This window comes from Excalfactoria chinensis, chromosome 3 (assembly GCF_039878825.1).
Source record: "Excalfactoria chinensis isolate bCotChi1 chromosome 3, bCotChi1.hap2, whole genome shotgun sequence".
In the NCBI taxonomy this organism is placed as follows: Eukaryota; Metazoa; Chordata; class Aves; order Galliformes; family Phasianidae; genus Excalfactoria; species Excalfactoria chinensis.
In genome coordinates, this window is record NC_092827.1 from 84,675,663 (window position 1) to 84,694,214 (window position 18,552).

General features: G+C 43.8%; 1 protein-coding gene across 3 annotated transcripts in view; it reads right to left on the reverse strand.

The window, feature by feature from the left end:
• Nucleotides 1-13,714, reverse strand: part of PACC1 (proton activated chloride channel 1) — a 74,995-nt gene extending 61,281 nt beyond the window's left edge. Inside the window, exon 1 of one of the 3 annotated variants that reach the window (XM_072332566.1) lies at nucleotides 13,556-13,714. The gene's annotated coding sequence lies outside the window, so the exon portion shown is untranslated. Of the gene's footprint in view, nucleotides 1-13,228; nucleotides 13,322-13,555 lie in introns of those variants that run through there. The other 2 variants (XM_072332565.1, XM_072332567.1) reach the window with 2 other exon arrangements.
• Nucleotides 13,715-18,552: the final 4,838 nt, after the last annotated feature.

Consider the following 18,552-nt stretch of genomic DNA (forward strand, 5'->3'; position numbering starts at 1 on the left):
AAAAAAAGACTTGTGTCCTTTTTCACTCTAAGCAGCTTTTATCTTCAACCAACAGAAACAATAAAATCAAAGAGTAGTGTCTCCAGGAGTTGTCCTCATAAAGGAAAAAATTACATTAATTCACAGTAATTAAGAATGCAGTCATAACAGTGGCTGCAGTATCACCTAGACATGCCTGTTCTAGCTTTAGAACAATTTGCTGGGATACCTGCAGCAAACTAGGTGGGGCAGCACAGAGCTCAGCAATGGTTGGCAAAATGGTCTACTTCAGGCAGTCAGGAGCTCACTGGTATGGAAAACTTAGCAGTAGCAATAAAGATAGTAATTTGTACACAAGATAAGCAAATCAAATTTATAACTAGGTCTCCTGAAGCCCTTGATTCGATCTACATGCTTAGATGAAAAGTGACCTCACTTCCCTAGGGTTTGTCTTTGTATGTATAGGAATTCAGAACAGTTTTGTTCCTCAGAGGGCCCATACATGAGATTGGCATGTTGGATCAGCTATTATTTTGATCCAGGAGCCACTCCTGCAGGCTTCTTTGATACTAAATTTGGTTTTGCTGTAATCTTAGTTCAAGTTGTAAGTTAAATATTGACAGTAATTTAAGCCTTACCTGTATATAAAAAACATAGCTTGATATGGCACTGGGAAATTAAAGGACGGGCAGAAGTCAATATACACAACTCAGCTGTTGTTCACACCATCACTTTGAAGTGTGGGCATTTGCTTACAATGTTCATATGCTATCAATGCTTCACAGATTTTCACAGTCACACCTGAGCCTTCAGAATAAACGACCTACTTGTAATTCTAAGAGCAGCAAAGCCCATCGCGTGGAGACAACAAATTCACAGTAGCCATCCTAGCCATGTGGTTGCTCACTATACCTGAGTTTTCCACACCAACTCAGATTGATCCACATTCTTCTGCCAGCGCAGGGTACAAGGATCTAAGAGAGGAGGTTTGTATCTTCGTACATGAGAAACAGGCAGAGCCATGTACAGCCTGTAGCACAACTTAGGGCAGTTCTCCATATTTCCCAGCTCATGCACATAATGCAGCCCTTAAAATACTACCAGAGAGGTAGATATCTCTACAGAAAAGCATTCTGACTGTACCTCCCTTCTGATGACTGCTGTGCTCAAACTGCACCCAGGAATCAGGAATGTGGAGGCAGGATGCTATGCTATCTATGAGACAGAGAACACAGGGAGGAAGTGAAGATCTTTCTGCTCTTGTCCCTTTTTTATCTCTGTTAAGAGTTATTACCAATTTTTTTCTCAGGTAGGAAATGAGGCAGACTGTAATCCAGAAAAACACTAAAACCTAAGAAGATTAAGAAGTTCACTCCATTAGGAATTCTTAGAAACTTAACTGTCAAGTCAAGGTGTCAGTAGAATGTTCTAAGACATACTTTGTTCTCTAACTGCCTTCTGCAAAGAAATAAAGCAACATTAATGCACAGAACAAATATGTGCTCTAAAGTCTACTCCAAAGCACTTCCTATCCTAGGCTTGAAGACAACAGAAGCACTAATCCAAGAGATACTAAGTATTGCTACTACAGAAAAACTCACAGACGCGCAGTTACATTAAATATATATATTATGTAATGTTTCCTTAGACTGACTTTTATTTTCAGTGAGCAATAGAGATTTCCACAAGAAGAAGATTAGGTGGTGAGGGATGTGTGCTACGTAGAAGAGAAAAACTGTTCACCTTTTCATATCCTGTTCTCAAAGTAGATACAGCTCTTCCACTCATAGCTGAGGCAACTCCTGAGTGCTGGATTCAGAATTTGTTTGGCCTTTATTTGTGCTTTTGACCAGAATGCTCAGAGCACACCACTTTGATGTGTCTTCCTTTCTGTCCTGTGACATTAATGATGGCAGCCACACAGAGTAAGACAGGATGCCCAAAGGCACCGTGCTGATATCTGCAGCCCCTAGCAGCCACCCTTTTCCTGTGTCAGGGAGAGGCACCCGAAGTGCCAGTTTCACCAGAGGGCACTCTAGAGACACCTCCAACCTCTTATTTGACCAGTTCTGTTCACACTACCTCAAGGAAATATTTTTCCAGCCAAAGAGGAAGGCTAGGGTATAGCAGAGAGAACATGTGAGAACTGCTCCTGGATCTACCTCGTGCAGTGTTTCTACCAGATCTGGAATTTAGCTGTGGGCGTAAGCAGTTTGCTGGCACAGGTGAGGACCTATCAAAAAGAGCAAAAAGAGGATGGTGTTTGAACCAGTTTGAAGTTGCTTCCAACATCAGTAGTGATTGCAGTGTCAATGTGGGCGCTCGCTTCAAAGAAAAATGACACCAGGGTTTTCCAGTCTACACATCAATCTGTAATGGTACTGGAATCAAAGAAGGGAAAGAACTACCCAGGGGATAGCTACATGCTGGGAAGAATACTTCAATACATAACAAGGGAGACACCAGAAATGACTTTTTTTCCTTCCTAGAACAAATTCTGCCAGACGAATCTCTAGCAGGAGTGGTACCCAAAAAGGTGTTAGAGATTAATAGAAGGGGAAGTGGAGGGTTGGATGTGTGGAGCTTCAAGCAACTTTATTAAGTCACCGTATCTGGCTGTAATGATAGACAACAGCACCAATGCTGTTTGTGGAAATACAATACTGGGAACCATCTTTTGACTCTTTTTCTTATTCCATACTGTAAGGGTCAGGCACTTCAATGCAAAATATATTTATATGTTTTTCTGTCTTCAGGCTTTTTTTACTGATTCTTCACCTTCCATTCTGTGAGTCTTATAGAAAGGCCTTGAAGATGAACAAACCTGTTCTTTCAAAAAAGACATGTACTTCAGTCTTACAGAGGGAAGTTAAGCTGCGCCAAAGCAGCACTGAATAGGCTTATATGGTTTTAACAAGAGAAGATCATTGCTGTCTTCCATGACCTAATGGAAGTATGTAGAGAAGATACAGTCATTTTTTTTCTCAGAAAGATGCAGCGATAGGACTGTGTTAGATGAGGTAATGTACACAAGCTGCAAGAAGGGAAATTCTGATTAGATTTTATTCACTGTGACACTAGTTGAACCTTGCAACAAGTTACCAAGAGAAGCCGGTTCTTCTGCCTTTGGAAATGTTTGAATCTTGACTGGATAACATTTTAAGCAACCTGATTTAAGCAGGTGGTGCTTTGAATTAGATAGTCTCCAGATACCCCTTTCTATAGATTCCTGTGATTCTTTGACAGGGATTTCGCTTGCCAGGAAGATGAGCTGGGTCAAAGATTTTTAAAGAAAATAATCCTGTTAGTTTATCTGTGGTAACTTCTGAAACTTTTTTAAACAAGTATGTGCAGTGCTTACTTTTCTATATAGTCCTGTGGCAAATGTGGGAGAGAGGCATCAGGGTTTCTGGTCTGAAAGCTTTAGAATTTAGGTGGTGTGAGAGGCAGAGTAGAAACTATGGTCCATAGTAACAAAAACTCAAACAAGAACACCCCCATAAACCTACTTATTTAACATTACATTATTTACAGTACAGAGCTGTTCATGGAATGTAAGACCACCAGCTCTCATCAGCATCAAAGAAACATCTGCATGAGGCAGAGTACCCATTCTGTCCTGATGCCGTTAACTTTCCATCCCTGATATTTGAGATAACACAAACCAAGCGTGGAAAACACTTGCCATTACCAGAAGAACTTTGTAGGTCTTCCCAAAACATATGTACTACTGTTATCCTTCAGTATTGTATCAGAGGAAAACTTAACAGAAAGTTTTCACCTCTGTCCAGTGTTTTGTGCCATGTGTACACAGAATGAGACACTTTGCCCCTAAGATTAGGAATTGCTCTGTACTTGCTACAAATTTCATCGCTGAGAAAGCAACACTGCTACTGTTAGTTACTGTTTTACTTTTCTGTGATTCACTATTTTCAGCAAGTTTTGAAAGTAATCCTTAAATAGGCAGAACGTTCCCTTGTTCCAGTGCTGTAAGGCATTTCTTTATAACCAGGAAGAAGAGGAATAAACTGAGTGTTGCTTTCAGGCAAAAGCTGAGTCACAGTTCCATTTCACTATGTAATACATTGTCCTTTGTGCCCTTCCGCCTACAGACTGCAGCAGCCTTCAGCCATCTACAAGTTGAAAGTCATGCTTAAAAAGCCAAACAATGATATCAGCAACTTTTGTAACATGTCACATGGATCAGTGACCATGATTTTGGGAAAGCTCCAAGTTTAGAAAATACCACCCCTACTACTCCAGTTATGTGGCAAGATCTTCTTATTTATGTGGCTTACTTGTAATACTGTGTAGGACCAAGGGTTTCATACTGAAAATGAAATATTACTGGAAGGAAAGTGAGTAACAGAGACAATGGCCATTCATGGTTCTCCATGATGTGTGGGTGTCTGTTAGGAACTAAAGAGAATCAATCAATATTTGCTTACTATTATGTCATGTGATGGTCAGCTAATCATAGTTAAAGAGGGACTTATGCTGCTTTTGGGAGCATTTGGATCAAAGAAGCCATGATGCAAAATGAAATAAACAAGCAAAGACACCAACAACCTCAGAACAGTTGCTATTGAACACTTGGGCAGGTGCTAAGTAAAGATGAGTGAACTCAGTTTCCAGGCTGACCCACAGTCAGAATGATCGGGTTCCCAGACTTCTGAACACCTACAAAGTCAAGAGCCAAGAAATCTGGCAGCTGTTGCAGCTTCACATCAGTAAGAATTTATACTCCAGGCCTCACTGTGCTAAAAGCCTTCATCATCACTGAAGATTTGTATATGACAGCTGACCTATTATTACCTTGGGAATTCACCCACCCAGCTGATATCAATTAAGATGCTGTTGTCCTTCTGCAAGTGGCTGGCATCACTGGCAGTTAGACAAAAGAATGCATAAGCAAATATTAACAAAAAGCAGCCTTAACCATTAACTAAATTAACATATCCTTTTGCAGCTGAACTATAGGCACGGCTATGCAAGCACATAAGTACAGTTTTTATTCTACATTTTACATATTTATGACTCAGTGTATAAAGTCAAGTTATTGTTAAACTTCTACGACCTGCTTATATTCATACTAAAGTTACCTTAATGGAATAATGCAAACTTATTGTACAAAGTGTTCTTTGCCTCCATCCTCTCCTAAACCAGAACTATGCAGTTTAAGAAGTAATAGATAAGTTTACAATATGTAATATGAGCTTGTATATTGTCTGGGCATAGCTGTCAAATGAACTCAGCTATCCACAACAGCACTGCACCACATCAAAGACCCGAGCTAGACACCATACCGCGATGTACAGATACCATGTGCTTCTTCAGTACTAACTTACACACCCCTGCCTGCATGCTGCTACTACTAGATAGTATATACCTGTATAGTGTTTTTGAGAAATAGTCTAATCTGATCGCTGTAAAATTGGTTCCAAGCTGCATCCATCTGCACATAGTGAAACACTATGCACAATGTATATCCTGTAATGACACTGCCACTCACAAGAAAGTTAACTACTCCAACATGCTGAAACAGAAGTTCTCTGAAAGCAGATGCAAGCAGGAAAGACATACTGTCTTATTGAAATATTACGCAAAACGTTAGCACAGAACTGTCAGCACATCTTACAAAACCTCAAGGTCATCCTTAGTGTCAGATGCTATAAGGCTTTCTCTAAACCATCAGGTTTTGGAGAAAAGCCATGCAAAGATATACAAGAAAGGATACAAGTGGCTTTCAGTATGTTTTCTACATGAATCATATAATGCAAACAAAGGGAGAGCAGAAAATATTTCTGTGTATGTGCAACTGTTCCCTTTTAATTTACTGCATTCTGTAGTAAATGTATAATCCAATTCTCTGAGAAATAAGAGGCCTTGTGTAGATCTAAGAGCCAAGCAAAGACTGGGAGAAAGTCATATTTCCAGACACAGCTACAGCAAAACTCCTGTGATTCAATGAGGTAACGTTACTACATAGTGAAGAGATAATTTATAGTCATCAATTGTCCAAACTTGGTGGATTTTCTGTTTTTAACACGAGTGTGGTAAGTTCATTATCGGTGCTAGAGGATTTCAGTAGAATAGTCAAGCATTAAGTAGGGGGTGGGGGGAAGGTAGAACTTCCTTTACTCCTTTTAGTAGAAATAATAAAAGCCAACACCCATGACAGTAATGCATTCCAATATGAAGATGATGATCTCCCAGCTGTGTCTCTAGGTGCAGTTATCTGACACTGGTACAGAAGAGGTTAGCATTGGAACAGCACTGTCCCACCTCTGAAAGCTCCTCCATGAGGGGAAAAAAGGATGAGGGGACGTACATTTTCTCCACTGTCACTCTTGGACTCTGCATCAGACATATCGACTGTGTGCTGCTGGCCTCGTGCTCAGCGAGAACGGACAGAAACCAAGACTTAACCCAGTCTGTAAAACTTTCCGAAAGTTATTTTAGCAAGAGAACTTATTTAGTTTAGGTCAAGGTGATTTATTTTCTCTCGTACAAATGACCACTCTATTTTGTATCTAGATTTTCACTGCAGCACTTAGCACTGTACAAGATCACTATAGTTTGTAACCAAACAAGAATCTGCACAATAACACTGAGCACTGTATCTGTGAGAATGCACACGTCCTCAGCGCAGGAATCAGAAATGCTGATTAAGAAAGTGTCACCTTGTGTTTTATGGCTCAAATCTATCAGAAAAAACATTCCCAAGAAGCATCTGTTCAGTATTCACACCGGATTGGTTTAAATACACGTCAACACGTAATCCTTGTATTGCAAGTCTGAGTGAAAACAGACCATTTCAGCACATTTAGCTTCTCCTAAACTCCTTCAGAAGTAATTGGTAATCTCTACTTCACTGGGTGCAGAATGTGATCCGCTAATGCTAAAACACTCTCCATGAACTTGAAATTTAAAATCTTGCCTTTAATCATCAGTTTTTCCTTCTTTCCATTATCACTGTTTCGGTGACACGGGAACATATTCTAATGGATCATTAAATAAACAAGGATCTATCTTTTTACATTTGAAAAGATATTTATGAAAGAGCTGACAACAAGCACAAACATGAATCATAACAAGCTTTAATGCAGATGCATGTTTATTTTCAACAGCTGAAGACTGCTTCTTTTCAGCACTGAACAACCTGGCATTTGAGCAGGACGGCAATCATGAACTGCAGTGCTCTAAAGCAGTTACGAAAGGGCAAAAGAATAAAGTCTTCATTTCTTTACCTGCATTTTCAAGCTGTCAAAGGCTGCATCAATGATGGCATAACTGCCCAGGAGGCAGGCATGATACTATGCTGTAAGTTATTAAAACCAATCTGAATTACAGGGGCTAAAGCAAAACTTCTATAAAGCGAGACTTATTTCTTAATACTGTGTTTGGCACAGCATAACTGTTAGAGAATATTCTTCTTCTGAGTTTCGAGGAGCTTTTATCACATGTGATACTACTAAGAGTTACTGCAATCCAGTGTTCTAAAGACACAACTAAAACAATGAGAGACTAAGTGACAGCGGAACAAAAACCAGTTGGCAGCAGAACTCTGAATAACATTCATGGACTATACAGCTTTCTCCTTAAAAATACTGTTATTTAGGAGAGAAAGCGACTTTAAAAGCTAGAAAACTTACAATTGAACAAGTATCATTGAAAGGTATTTTCAAAAACATATTAAGGACTGTAATGGGGCAAGGAAGGAAGGGAAAAAGCTCCTGTGGGAATTCTCCCAGTCACACAAAGTATGTAAAATCAGACAGCGTTAGCACAGAACCTTAGAAGACCCTGCTTGATAGCACAGCTTTAAGAAGCCAGTCAAGTTCAAACAGAAATCAATGGCCAGAAATAGAATTTGCATCCCTGGTACTAGGAGAAAAAAGCAGCAGACAAAAATCTCCACTTACAGATTTTGTTTATCATAAAAATAATTACTGAAAGGGAATCAAACAAATTCTAAAACGATCTTCACTTTTAGCAGTGCAGGCTGTGTGTTTTAGCAGCCAAACCTGTGGCTTTTGCACACATCAATCCATATGCAGAAAGGAAGCCAAGAACAAACAACCCATCCTCTCCATCACAGAAACCTGCACACCTGGTCCTGCATCGCTCCACTTAGCGAGAAGTCCAACACTTGCTCAAGAGGGAAAGAATCACACCCAACTTGGGAGACAGCTTTATATTATTTGCACTGTTTTTAATGGTAGGGCAGAAGGAAGACACATCTCAGAATCGTTCAATAACAAAAAGAAAGGTGAAATTCCCACAGAGCAACAGCCATCACCTCCAGCATCAGCCACACACTGCACTTCTGCTGGTAATATTTAAATATACCGCCTTCATAGATCTGTTCATGCACGTCTTTGCTGCTGCGCACACAAGTGAGTGGGTGACAGCTGAAGGATATGTAAGCAAGGTGCTCAACTAAAGACAGATGTTTCACAACACACAGTGTGCCCTACTGATTATGGAAGTTTCAAAATGGCAGGCGTGATCTACAGAGTCTGTCTCAGACTCCTCACATTTGGTAGGGCGTTCCAGAGCCAAGTAATATTGCGTTGAGGTAAGTTCCAAGAACGTCTGAGTCTAGAGTTATAATAACAGGAGCCTATGGGGAAAACAGAGGGGTTTTTAACTGGTTTTAAGCTTCTTTACAGAACTGTTCCTGCTTTGCAAAATAAGTTTCCCCCTGCAGTTCACAGTGTGCTACGTTCGTCTCTGTATAAATGTAATGAAATTATCCACATCTTTGAGTAAGAGTTGAAAACAAAGAGTTCCAGACCACTAGAAATGTTAAAGCTAAATATCATGCCAGAGCAAACAAAACATGAATGAGTGGAAATGGGCAATGTGACATGGAGAGTTTTGGGAGAAACAAATAGGGAAGTACTGAAGTGCACCAAGATTTAAGTGAAATATTTTCACTCTACACTACTGGAAACACTGTTCTGAGGGTAGGGGGGGAGGTAAGGACGGGAAGGATTAGAACAGAGAATGCAGCAGTGGTGCTTGATCTATTTCTGAACATCAAGAGTCATATTTAATATAAACATTTGATTTATGCTGTTGGCAGAGAGCAGCTGCAACAAGAAAACATTCGTGAATTCTATAATTCATTCTCTCTTGAAAAATACAAACAGACAATAACTCTGCACTCATCCCATGAATGGGCTGGATGTTCAAATGGAACGACAGAGTTTAAATTGTTAAGTGAGAAGTTATGATATCCTTGTGCGTTTCAGTTCATGATTAATTCACAGATAGCTGGTTACCCTGAAGTCTGACCAAGTGTTGAAGGCAGAGGTCAAAAAGGGACTTATTCTCAACAGTTATTCAAATTTCAATATGGAAGTTTCATAGATTTATTTGAGAGCTTACAGCAGCTTCTATGAATAGCTGCATTGTTTTACTTCGCACAGATGCTGCAGTATCTGTTCCGTCGAAAGCAGTAAAGGGCCTTTTAAGTGCAATCTCTATTTATCTTCACTGTTTACATTATAAACATTCCAAATGATATGCTCGCCACATTGCTATAAGGTACAAAACACCATTTCCATTTGTCAGAAGGTATTAAATGACTTACCTAAATCAAACCGTGGTGGACTGTTTCCTGAGACCCTTGCTCCCAAGTTACCTGCTCTTCCTACCCATAAAGAAAAACGCTCAGGTTCCCTGATGGTTCTGTTTGCACTTGCTTGGAGGCAAGAACTTATTGCAAAAAGGGATGGCATAAATAATTCCTACACTTCTCAAAGAGTCACAGACTCCCCAGTTTGGTGCTGCTAGAAGAAAACTGCCATAAAGAAGGAAACCACAGAGTACTGACTTAGTACCTCTGCCTGATCAAGGGCCACTCACACACAGCAGCAGAAAAGCACACACCAAAGGATTTGTGAACCCTTTTTTGACATTAACTTTCTCTCCCACCTTCATCACCCCGACTATATCCACTTCTACCAAAACTTTCATCATGTCCTTTCTTGAATCTCATCTTCCCTCATTAGATTCACAACCACAGTTTAATAAATAGCTTAAAGGGTAACTGCCGCCCTCCACCTTGCATAACCTAACGATCTAATGAGAAAACGGTATTTCAAATGCTTTCAAACGTATCATGTTTTCTCTAGAATGAAAAAGCCAAACTGCAAGAACCGACTTGACGTTCAACTCCGGATCTGACCAAAAAGAAACCCTTATGAGTGAGAAGTGCACTGATGAATGTTTAGGTCACAGATACAGCTGCCGTGTGCCTTCGGGAGGGCTCCCACAGAAAAGGGAAGACAACCTCAAATCAGAAGCGCAACACAGCCCAAACCCTATAGCCGCAGGGAAGTTGCAGTTACGGTGTAGCAACAAATCAGCAACTCCTCCAGGCAGAACTAAATCACAAACATCGTATTGAGAAACAAAAATGATTGCTCCTTTCCCTCTACCCTCGGGCCTGTAATTAAAGGAAACTCAAAAGAGATCCTCTTGGTTTCTCTTCCTTGAAAACAAAGAGCTCTGTCAAGTCTTTCTTAAATTCAGAAGCTCCTCATAGTCTGCCTTGAAAATGGACTCCAGACTCAGAAGGCATGGAGACATAGCAAGCAAGGGTGTAGAATGCAATCAAAAATGTCTTGTTTATTTGGATCAGAGAAATGCGGGCCCTCACAAAAGAGACTTTTCACGTAATCACTCTGATTTTGTGAAAACAGTAGAGATTTTTGGAGAAAAGAGCAATTAGCACTGCAAAGTGAGGAGAAGCTTCAATCACTGCGGAACTTAAAGAACAGCTGCTACTTATTGCCTGCGGGAACGCAAAAAGGCTAGCAGGAAGACTATTAACAAAATTAAATGCTGAATTCAAGTTCCTGTTGTAGCCGTGCTTTCTGGCATCCACAAACACAGCGGTTGTGTTTTAGGGGCACTCAAATGGTCTACTTGGACTGCCCTATGAAAATGTCCTCCAGCTGCTGACCTGGCATCTCTGTCCTTCAGCTTGTGACAGGCAGCACTAAATGCCTGGAGGCAGCCTGGGTTCATCTTGCTATCCTCCATCAGGACATTCGGAATACTGAGCAAGTACGTCACATTTTGGAATGCAAATGAGTAGGATCCATAACTCACGGTGATTCTGCTGCAGAGGACATTTATTATGCAAGACGTGCACAGCACGCTTCTGCTTGGTGCTCAAGGGCTTCCAGGAAGGTGGCTCCTGATGGTAAGGCTGCAGCACTGCCTGAAAGCCACAGAGGGCAAATGGGAAAATTCAGGAAAACTTCATTTCACAGCACGGGACTGATGCCAGGATAAGGTGATTATTTAACCGTTTTCCAGAGAGGTTCCAGTAATAGGATACTGCATCACAGCCAGGGATGTACAGTCAGTACAGGTTTGTTCAGAATTACAGTAAGCTTTGCAGTGACATTCTGGTAGCTCATTCCAAAGACTTTCCTTGTTGGCACACAGTCATCGTTGTAACAGAGAGGCAGGCATTGCAAGTGCCCACTTGGAGCAGTGCAGAGCTAACTGCAGAACTGACAATACATCCTGGGGCCATTTTCTTGCACATAGAGCAACTAACTGTGCAACAGCATGTATACCAAACAGCTTTCTGTTGGAGAGGTGTGTTCATAGCAGCATGTGACCAGAAACGGCTTAATGGAAAAACAGCAGCTATTGTGTTTCTGTCACAGAAACTGATGAAGCAATGAAGGTTTTTGACAGAGAACCATTTTCTAACCCTAATTTTAAGAACAGCATTATTTTTTTAGTACAAAAAAGATTCATAGAATGGCTGGGATTGGAAGGGACCTTCAAGATCATTTCACTCCAATCCCCATCATTCTCCTCCTTCTTCCCAGGTCTACCTCCAACTGGAAGGACAGAGGAGCAACCAGTTTAAGTTCTTGTGCATGCTGATATAGACACATCAGCCCTAACGGGACAGAAGTCAGAACACTCATTTTGCCCTCAAGCAATTTTAACCTACTTTCAGGCTCTTTCATAGACATGGCTATTGGTACTTGTTGTCTAATTGACCATATTCTCAGGTCTTTCACTTGCTCACTGTTCCTCAGCCAGTAAAGGCCCAGAAGCTACTTACTGATGTTCAGACTCTGTTTCACGTGGCCTGTCACATTCTCCTTGAGCTCAACCCATCTGACGCAAGCCTTCGCAAGCTAAAGAGCTATTTCTTGCCTGGTAGGTCATACATATACAGAAAGCAGCAGCTCTGAGGCAGATACATGCTGACTCCAATGGACAGTTTCTCTAAAGAGCCATCTGCTGACTGGATCAAAAGGCCCAAGCATCATTGTAACAGCTGGTTCTGACACACAGAAATACAGTAGCGAGTAAGTATTGTCTACTTAAGTCTATTAAAAGCCTGCACATGGCCCAGCACTCTTTCAAATACACAATCATTATTATATAAGGGCTGCTGCAAATGTAATGCCTCCCATTTTATGATGTTGGCTCACCATATCGCAGGCAGATGTCGGTGTTAGGGCAGCAGAAGTCAAACCTTCCCGATATTCCATTACATGACGATGCCATGCGACAGATGGCATCAGAGGGGCAGTCTGACAATGTGGCGTCTGACATGGCACTGGGTACGGAGCAGTGGTGCATCACTGAGCTCCTGCATGCGGAAAAAGGTGGCAGCCCCAGCCAGTCAGTGATGTTTACTGGACAGAGGGTGTGACACAGCGAGGTGCTGTGTTTCAGCCACAGTGACAGCAGGTCACCTCCATGGGTGCAGAGCTTTATGAGCGCAGCATGCAGGCTCTCGTTCAGTGCTGGTGAGAATACGTAGCTAACCTCAACACAGGTGGGTGCTACGTTGAAAAATCACTTCTCCTAGCCGAACTATCAAATAGCTACTGGGCCATTTTTTGTTGTTTGCACAGCAATAAGTAGGAGGCGCTACTATCAGAGAGCCTTACATGCTTTGTTTTGGTTTTTAATGAAGGAAGAGCTGACTCTCAGCAATAAACAAAGCCAAGGATGCGAGGCAGCTCCGCATGGCAGCGTGCCCACCCCGCGCTTCCCGCTGCCCCAGCACGCAGCCACGAGGGCCACACAGGCGGGCTTTACACAGGCGTCCCTAACAGAACGGAGATGCGAGCTGCAGTTAAGCTATAGCCTCCTCAAGATGATATTCGTGTACCAACTAATTGTGGGGATGGCCACGCGTGTTGGTGAGCTCTCTGTGTCCCGCGGAAGGCCCCGCTCGCAGCTCCCTCACCTCAGGCCGCGCGGAGCAGCAGGAGCAGGAGCGGGTGCGGGCGGGCAGGGCGCGCTCCGGGGGAAGCAGGGACCCTCGTCCCGGTTGCCAGGCAACGGCGCGAGGCCGCTGGGAACGCCGCCAGGCACGTGACACACCGCGCGCACGACGCAGCGAGCGCCGAATGACGTCACCCCTCTCGCTCCCGCCGCCTATAAATAACCCGCGGCACGGCGCATGCGCGGCGCGGGCGCGGCTCAGGGGTGTGGGAGGGAGAGAGAGGGGGCGGGGCTCGGCGTGCCCGGGACCGATCTCAGCTACGACGTCACTCCGTGCCCTGGGCCTCACCTTCTATTTTTATTCCTTTGTTTCAAGTCCCCGCCCCTCCGCCGCGGGAGGACGGCATGACGCCATCTGCTTCCCGGAACGATGACGCGGCCGCGCCGTTGGGGGGAGATGCGGTCGGAATGCTCGCGGGGCTTCGCTGCCTTAAAGGGCCGGCGCCCCCCGGCCCCGCCCCGCGCGCGGGGGGCGGCCCTGACGGACGGGCGCAGCTGAGGGCCGGGAGCGGCGCCCGGGGAGCCCGAGCGGCTGCGGGCCGTATGCGGTCCCCTCGCTGCCGCGGTGGGGAAGCCGGCGAGGTCCGCCCGGCAGGGGGCGGGAGCGGAGCGCCGTGACCCCCCCCCGGCGAAGCCGAGGGGATGCCGCGGCCCCGCACTGAGGTCAGCCGGCATCCAGGGCGCCGTTAGTCACCTGCGGCGTGACCTTCCTCCCGCCCGATTTAGTAACGGCGCGGGGCACGCGGGATGGCGCTTAATAAGCGGGTTCGGGGCGGGTGGGAGCGGGTGTGAGGGAGCGAGCCGCCGGGCGGTGCTGAGGGATGTAGCGCTCGGGAACCGTAAGTGCGCTTTGGGCTTCTGGCGGGATGCGAACGTGGAGCTGGCTGTGGCTGAATGAGCGCTGCGGGTGCTTCCTCCGCTTCACCTGAGCGGGCTGTGATTGCAGCTTGTGCCTTTCGGTAGCTTGGAGTCTGTGAGGGGCGCCGCGGGTCTGTTGAGAACTGAACTGTCCCGGGAATGATGTATCTATCTGCTCAATGATAATAAAAGAGCCCTTCTCTCACACTGAGGTGATATATCTTACTCATGCATGCCGATCTGATGAATATCGATAGGTTTTTTGAGCGCGTACCGACCTGTTAGGGAAATACCAGAGTAACCAGCTTCTGTATTGCATGGAAAAAGTGCCAGAGGTGACAGTGTGATGGCCCCTGCCGCAGGGCTGTGTCCCCATCCCGTACCTCTGGAACTGCCCTGCCCTCAGAGTCCCTCCAGCTGCCTGAAGCGAGACAAGCGCATTGCTGCCCCTTTGGGCTGCTTGAAGAGCTTCTGCCTTTTCACACTGCGATCCCAAATAATGACTCGTGTTAACTAAACCAGCAAGGACGTAGAACTAATAGAGCACTGGAGATGGGTGGCTGTGAGGTGCAGCCTAATTACAATGTAAATTTAAATAAAGCACTGCGGTCGGTGCTAAGTCATGAATGTCGAAAAGCTGTTTATGCTCAGAAGGTATCTGTGGAGTTTTCCTAGAGAAGTCATTCTTTAGAAATGCAGCACTTTTCATTCTTGCTCTCATAAATAATCAGGCAGCCTATTCTCTTTCTGGTTTTGTTTCCCCGAATCCGAATTTGGTTGTCACACCGCCCTCCTCGTGAGTCATTATCGTCATCTCGCATCAGTCATTAAATGAAAGTTGTTTTTCCCGGTGAACCCCCTAACCTACTTCTCCTGTGCCAACAGGACCTTCAGAAACTGGCACTAAGGTGCAGCTCTGATGCAGGCTTTCTGTTTCTCTGTGACTCATCTGACATTAACATAATTATGTTAGAGGAGTCAAAGTGATTTTCAAACTATGAGTAATGTGCAATACTAGAGAGAATGTTTACAAGGCACCGAGGCATATCAGCTAGCTGAAGTAACCAGCTGCTGATAACAGCTGAAGTAAGTTGGGGAATTAAAACGTCTTATAACACAATTATCCCTCTTTGGAACTCATGTTGCACACAGCTGGAAGATAGGTTGTGGGCTGCGAGGAAGAATCCAGAAACAGCAGCGTGCTGTAATGGGGCTCGGACTGAGCCCCGCTGTGGGTAGTTCACACAAGAAGCCTTCATGGTTTTCTTCCCACTTGTATATTTATGGAAAAGTCGTGCTCACATGAAAGCAGTGATCTTTTCAAGAAGTGGCTGTATTTACCAGAGCTGGTTTCAAAACGCAAGTGACACACATCCTTCCAGGCAGGAAAACAGGATCAAAATGAAACAGCAACAAAAAGTATGAGATCATATTGCAAATATTTTGGACCTTGCGTACATGAATAACACGAAAGAAGGAAAACAGTAAGAATAAGGCAAAGCTGGGTACTGTTACCGTGATGAAAGCTTCCTTCCTAAGAAAAACGTGTCAGAAGGCTGGTGGTAATGGTTCAGAGAATTACGATGAGTGCATTCTGAATAAATGCTACGAGAAGTGTTTGTGAAATGTATAAGCCAGGAGAAAAAAAGAAACTGTAAGAAGAAATGAAAATGTCAGTGCTTAGTTTCAAGAGTTAGGTGCCGTTTTCAGAAGTGACCGGCTTCCTAATAATTTGTTAGGATAGCTGGAGAAACAGTTGCCATTTTTTTCTTGCCTGCTTTGGTTTCCTTTTCGGAATGATAGTGGGGCATTTGCTGTTCAGCCGGTTGTTTGCTAAGGCTGGGTATCGTTCAGCCTTAGTTGTGTGCTGAGCACACACGGCCCCGCAGGTTTCCTAAGAGCTGAGTACGCCTGACTTCTCCCAGGACTGGCCTGGGAAGGTAGAAGTCTGATTCTGAAATACCAACACAAATGAACTACGAGTCCATTGAGTACTAGAACTGAAAATAGTTCATCACTTTCCTGTACGGTGTCACAGTAGTACAAGCGGGAAAGAGTGAAATGCAGAAAACATATGCTGGCAAGCAGAACTGTTGGTAGGAAGATTATTTTCCAGGAGGCATATTCAAAGGATTCGGGAGAAACTTCCAAACACATCCTGTATTTTAATTGCACTCAAAACGCCGCCGAGACCAGGCACTTACCGTGCTCTGATTATCATCACTGATTTTTAGAGTGAATGAACAGCAGAACTGGTCACAAAATAGTTGTATGTATCTGAAGAAGGCAGGAGGAAGAAAGGGTTGCCATGGCATCTTGTGCTGACAGTGCCACCCAGCCACTTGCCAGAAGAGCTGACCAAGACTTGGAGGCTTTCTGTTTTCCCTGCAGTGGTTTCCATACTGTATGACCTAAGGACCGTGACTTTCGTTCTGCATCTTCAGCTTTGCTGCTTCTTACTTGCTAGGAGGTCTATGGTGTGCTGTGCTTAGGTGGTTTTGAATGGCAGCTGCTACTACAACGAGCAACCTGAATGAAGTTAACAGATCTTGAGAATATTACTAAGCAGAAACCAAAGCAAACATACACAAACAGAACAACCCAAATGCCATCGATAGAAATAATCTCCCATAGCACAACCTAGTAGTCATAAAATGACTCTCCTTTGCTATAAGCTCATGCAGGGCTCCAGTTTTATAACTACAAACATCCACCACCGTAACATGCTGTGTCACCACAGGGATCTAATGGCTGGCTTCATGTGTATTTTCACCACTTGTAATTAGCAATATCCCCAGCTACCAAAACTCATGGCTCAGCTCAAACTGCAAAAAACATAGTCCATTATTCCCAGAGTGGGTTTATGTGTTACAGTTTTGTGTTTTAATAGGAACTGTTTGCAAAACAGTTCTGGGCTCCATAGCTACCTGGAGCCCCCGATCACACACTCTTGAAAGCTGTACCTCTGCAATGCTCTGCATTTCCAGCTCCTGCTTTGCTACCGGCTCCAGAGGAATTTTTTTCTTACCACAGTTTTGAGGGCAGCTGCGCCCCATGCCTCCACCATCTGCCTTTGTCCTTCTTGGAGAAACTAGCATTTATTTGTAATGTTTATTCAACTTTTGGCAGCACCGCAGAACCTGTGCAAATCCCAACTATTTAACCTTTGTTCCTTATTGAAGCTTTGCAAATTAACTTAGAATAGCAGAGCGAAGGAGGTGATGAGGGGAGTTTGCTGGAAGTAACCGATAAGATCTTGTTGAGTACAGCTTGCCCTTACTGGTTGGTTGGGTTTTGTTGTTGTTAGCTTGATTTTTAAACCAAGCTCACATCAAAGTATTCAGACAGTAGTTCGGTATAGAAAATCATTACCATTTGAAAAAGCAAATAAAAGTCAACGTTGAGGTTGGGTTTCTTTTCTGAGTTAGGGAAAAATTAACTCATTAATTTTTGGACTTTCTGGGGTGTAGAGATCCCACATAGCGGCTCAGTGTTTCCTAAAATAAGATTAGCTATAGTGACAATAATGTCTTAGCCTGAATTAGTACTGAACTGAATGCTGAATGAATGAGGACTGCATACCCACACCAACAGCAGCAAAATAAGATTCTCCGTATTCCTCCCCTGGGGGAGGCCCTGGGAGCACTACTATTGGCGTCAGAGCAACACCCTAGCAAAGGAAAACAAATGTGCTAGGAAATACCTGGGAAATCCTCAGATGAACCGCAAATATTTTTGTTTGCAATGGCGATAGCTCCCCAGTGCTTGTGTCAACAGGCACTGAGTTAACAAGGACAAAGAGCGGCTGTTTTAACATGGAGCCAGCCGGCCTTCTTGGGTCTGTGGGCTGGAAAGAGAAGAGCTATCAAGGAGGATCCCAGGCACCCGTGTGGGGCAGGGCAGGGGCTGCAATGCCTCCTTGGAATAAGTGCTGACTCTTCTGCTAAGAGAAGAGAAAACAGAGTTTCCCCATTTTTTTCCTTCCTTTAACCCTCTCTCCGTGGGTTTCTTCCTCTCTGCATGGGGTTGTGTATCAGATCTCCAGCGTGAACCTTAGCAGTTGTTATACTCCAGAAAGACTACGGGGGGGCTTTACTATTGCCCGAATTTGGCAAAGCACTGGAGCATGGATGGTTTCCATAGGATGCAGAGGCGCAGCACGTAGGCTCAGTGACAGAAAATAGATGCTAATTATGTGAGGAGATCCCTGATTTCCCTTTTCCTGCATGACTGCTGGGAAAGCCAAGCCTCCAACAGGATGTTTAGAATTGCAATTATGAAAATATTTCTACGAGATATATAAATCAGTTGAAGTGTTTGCTAGATACAGATTCGTTTTTATCGTCTGTTCCTTAGGATTTATCTTTAAAAACCCGTATTCATTTTCATGCTGAAAAATGAGACATTAATTTTTCTGCCGTGTTAAAG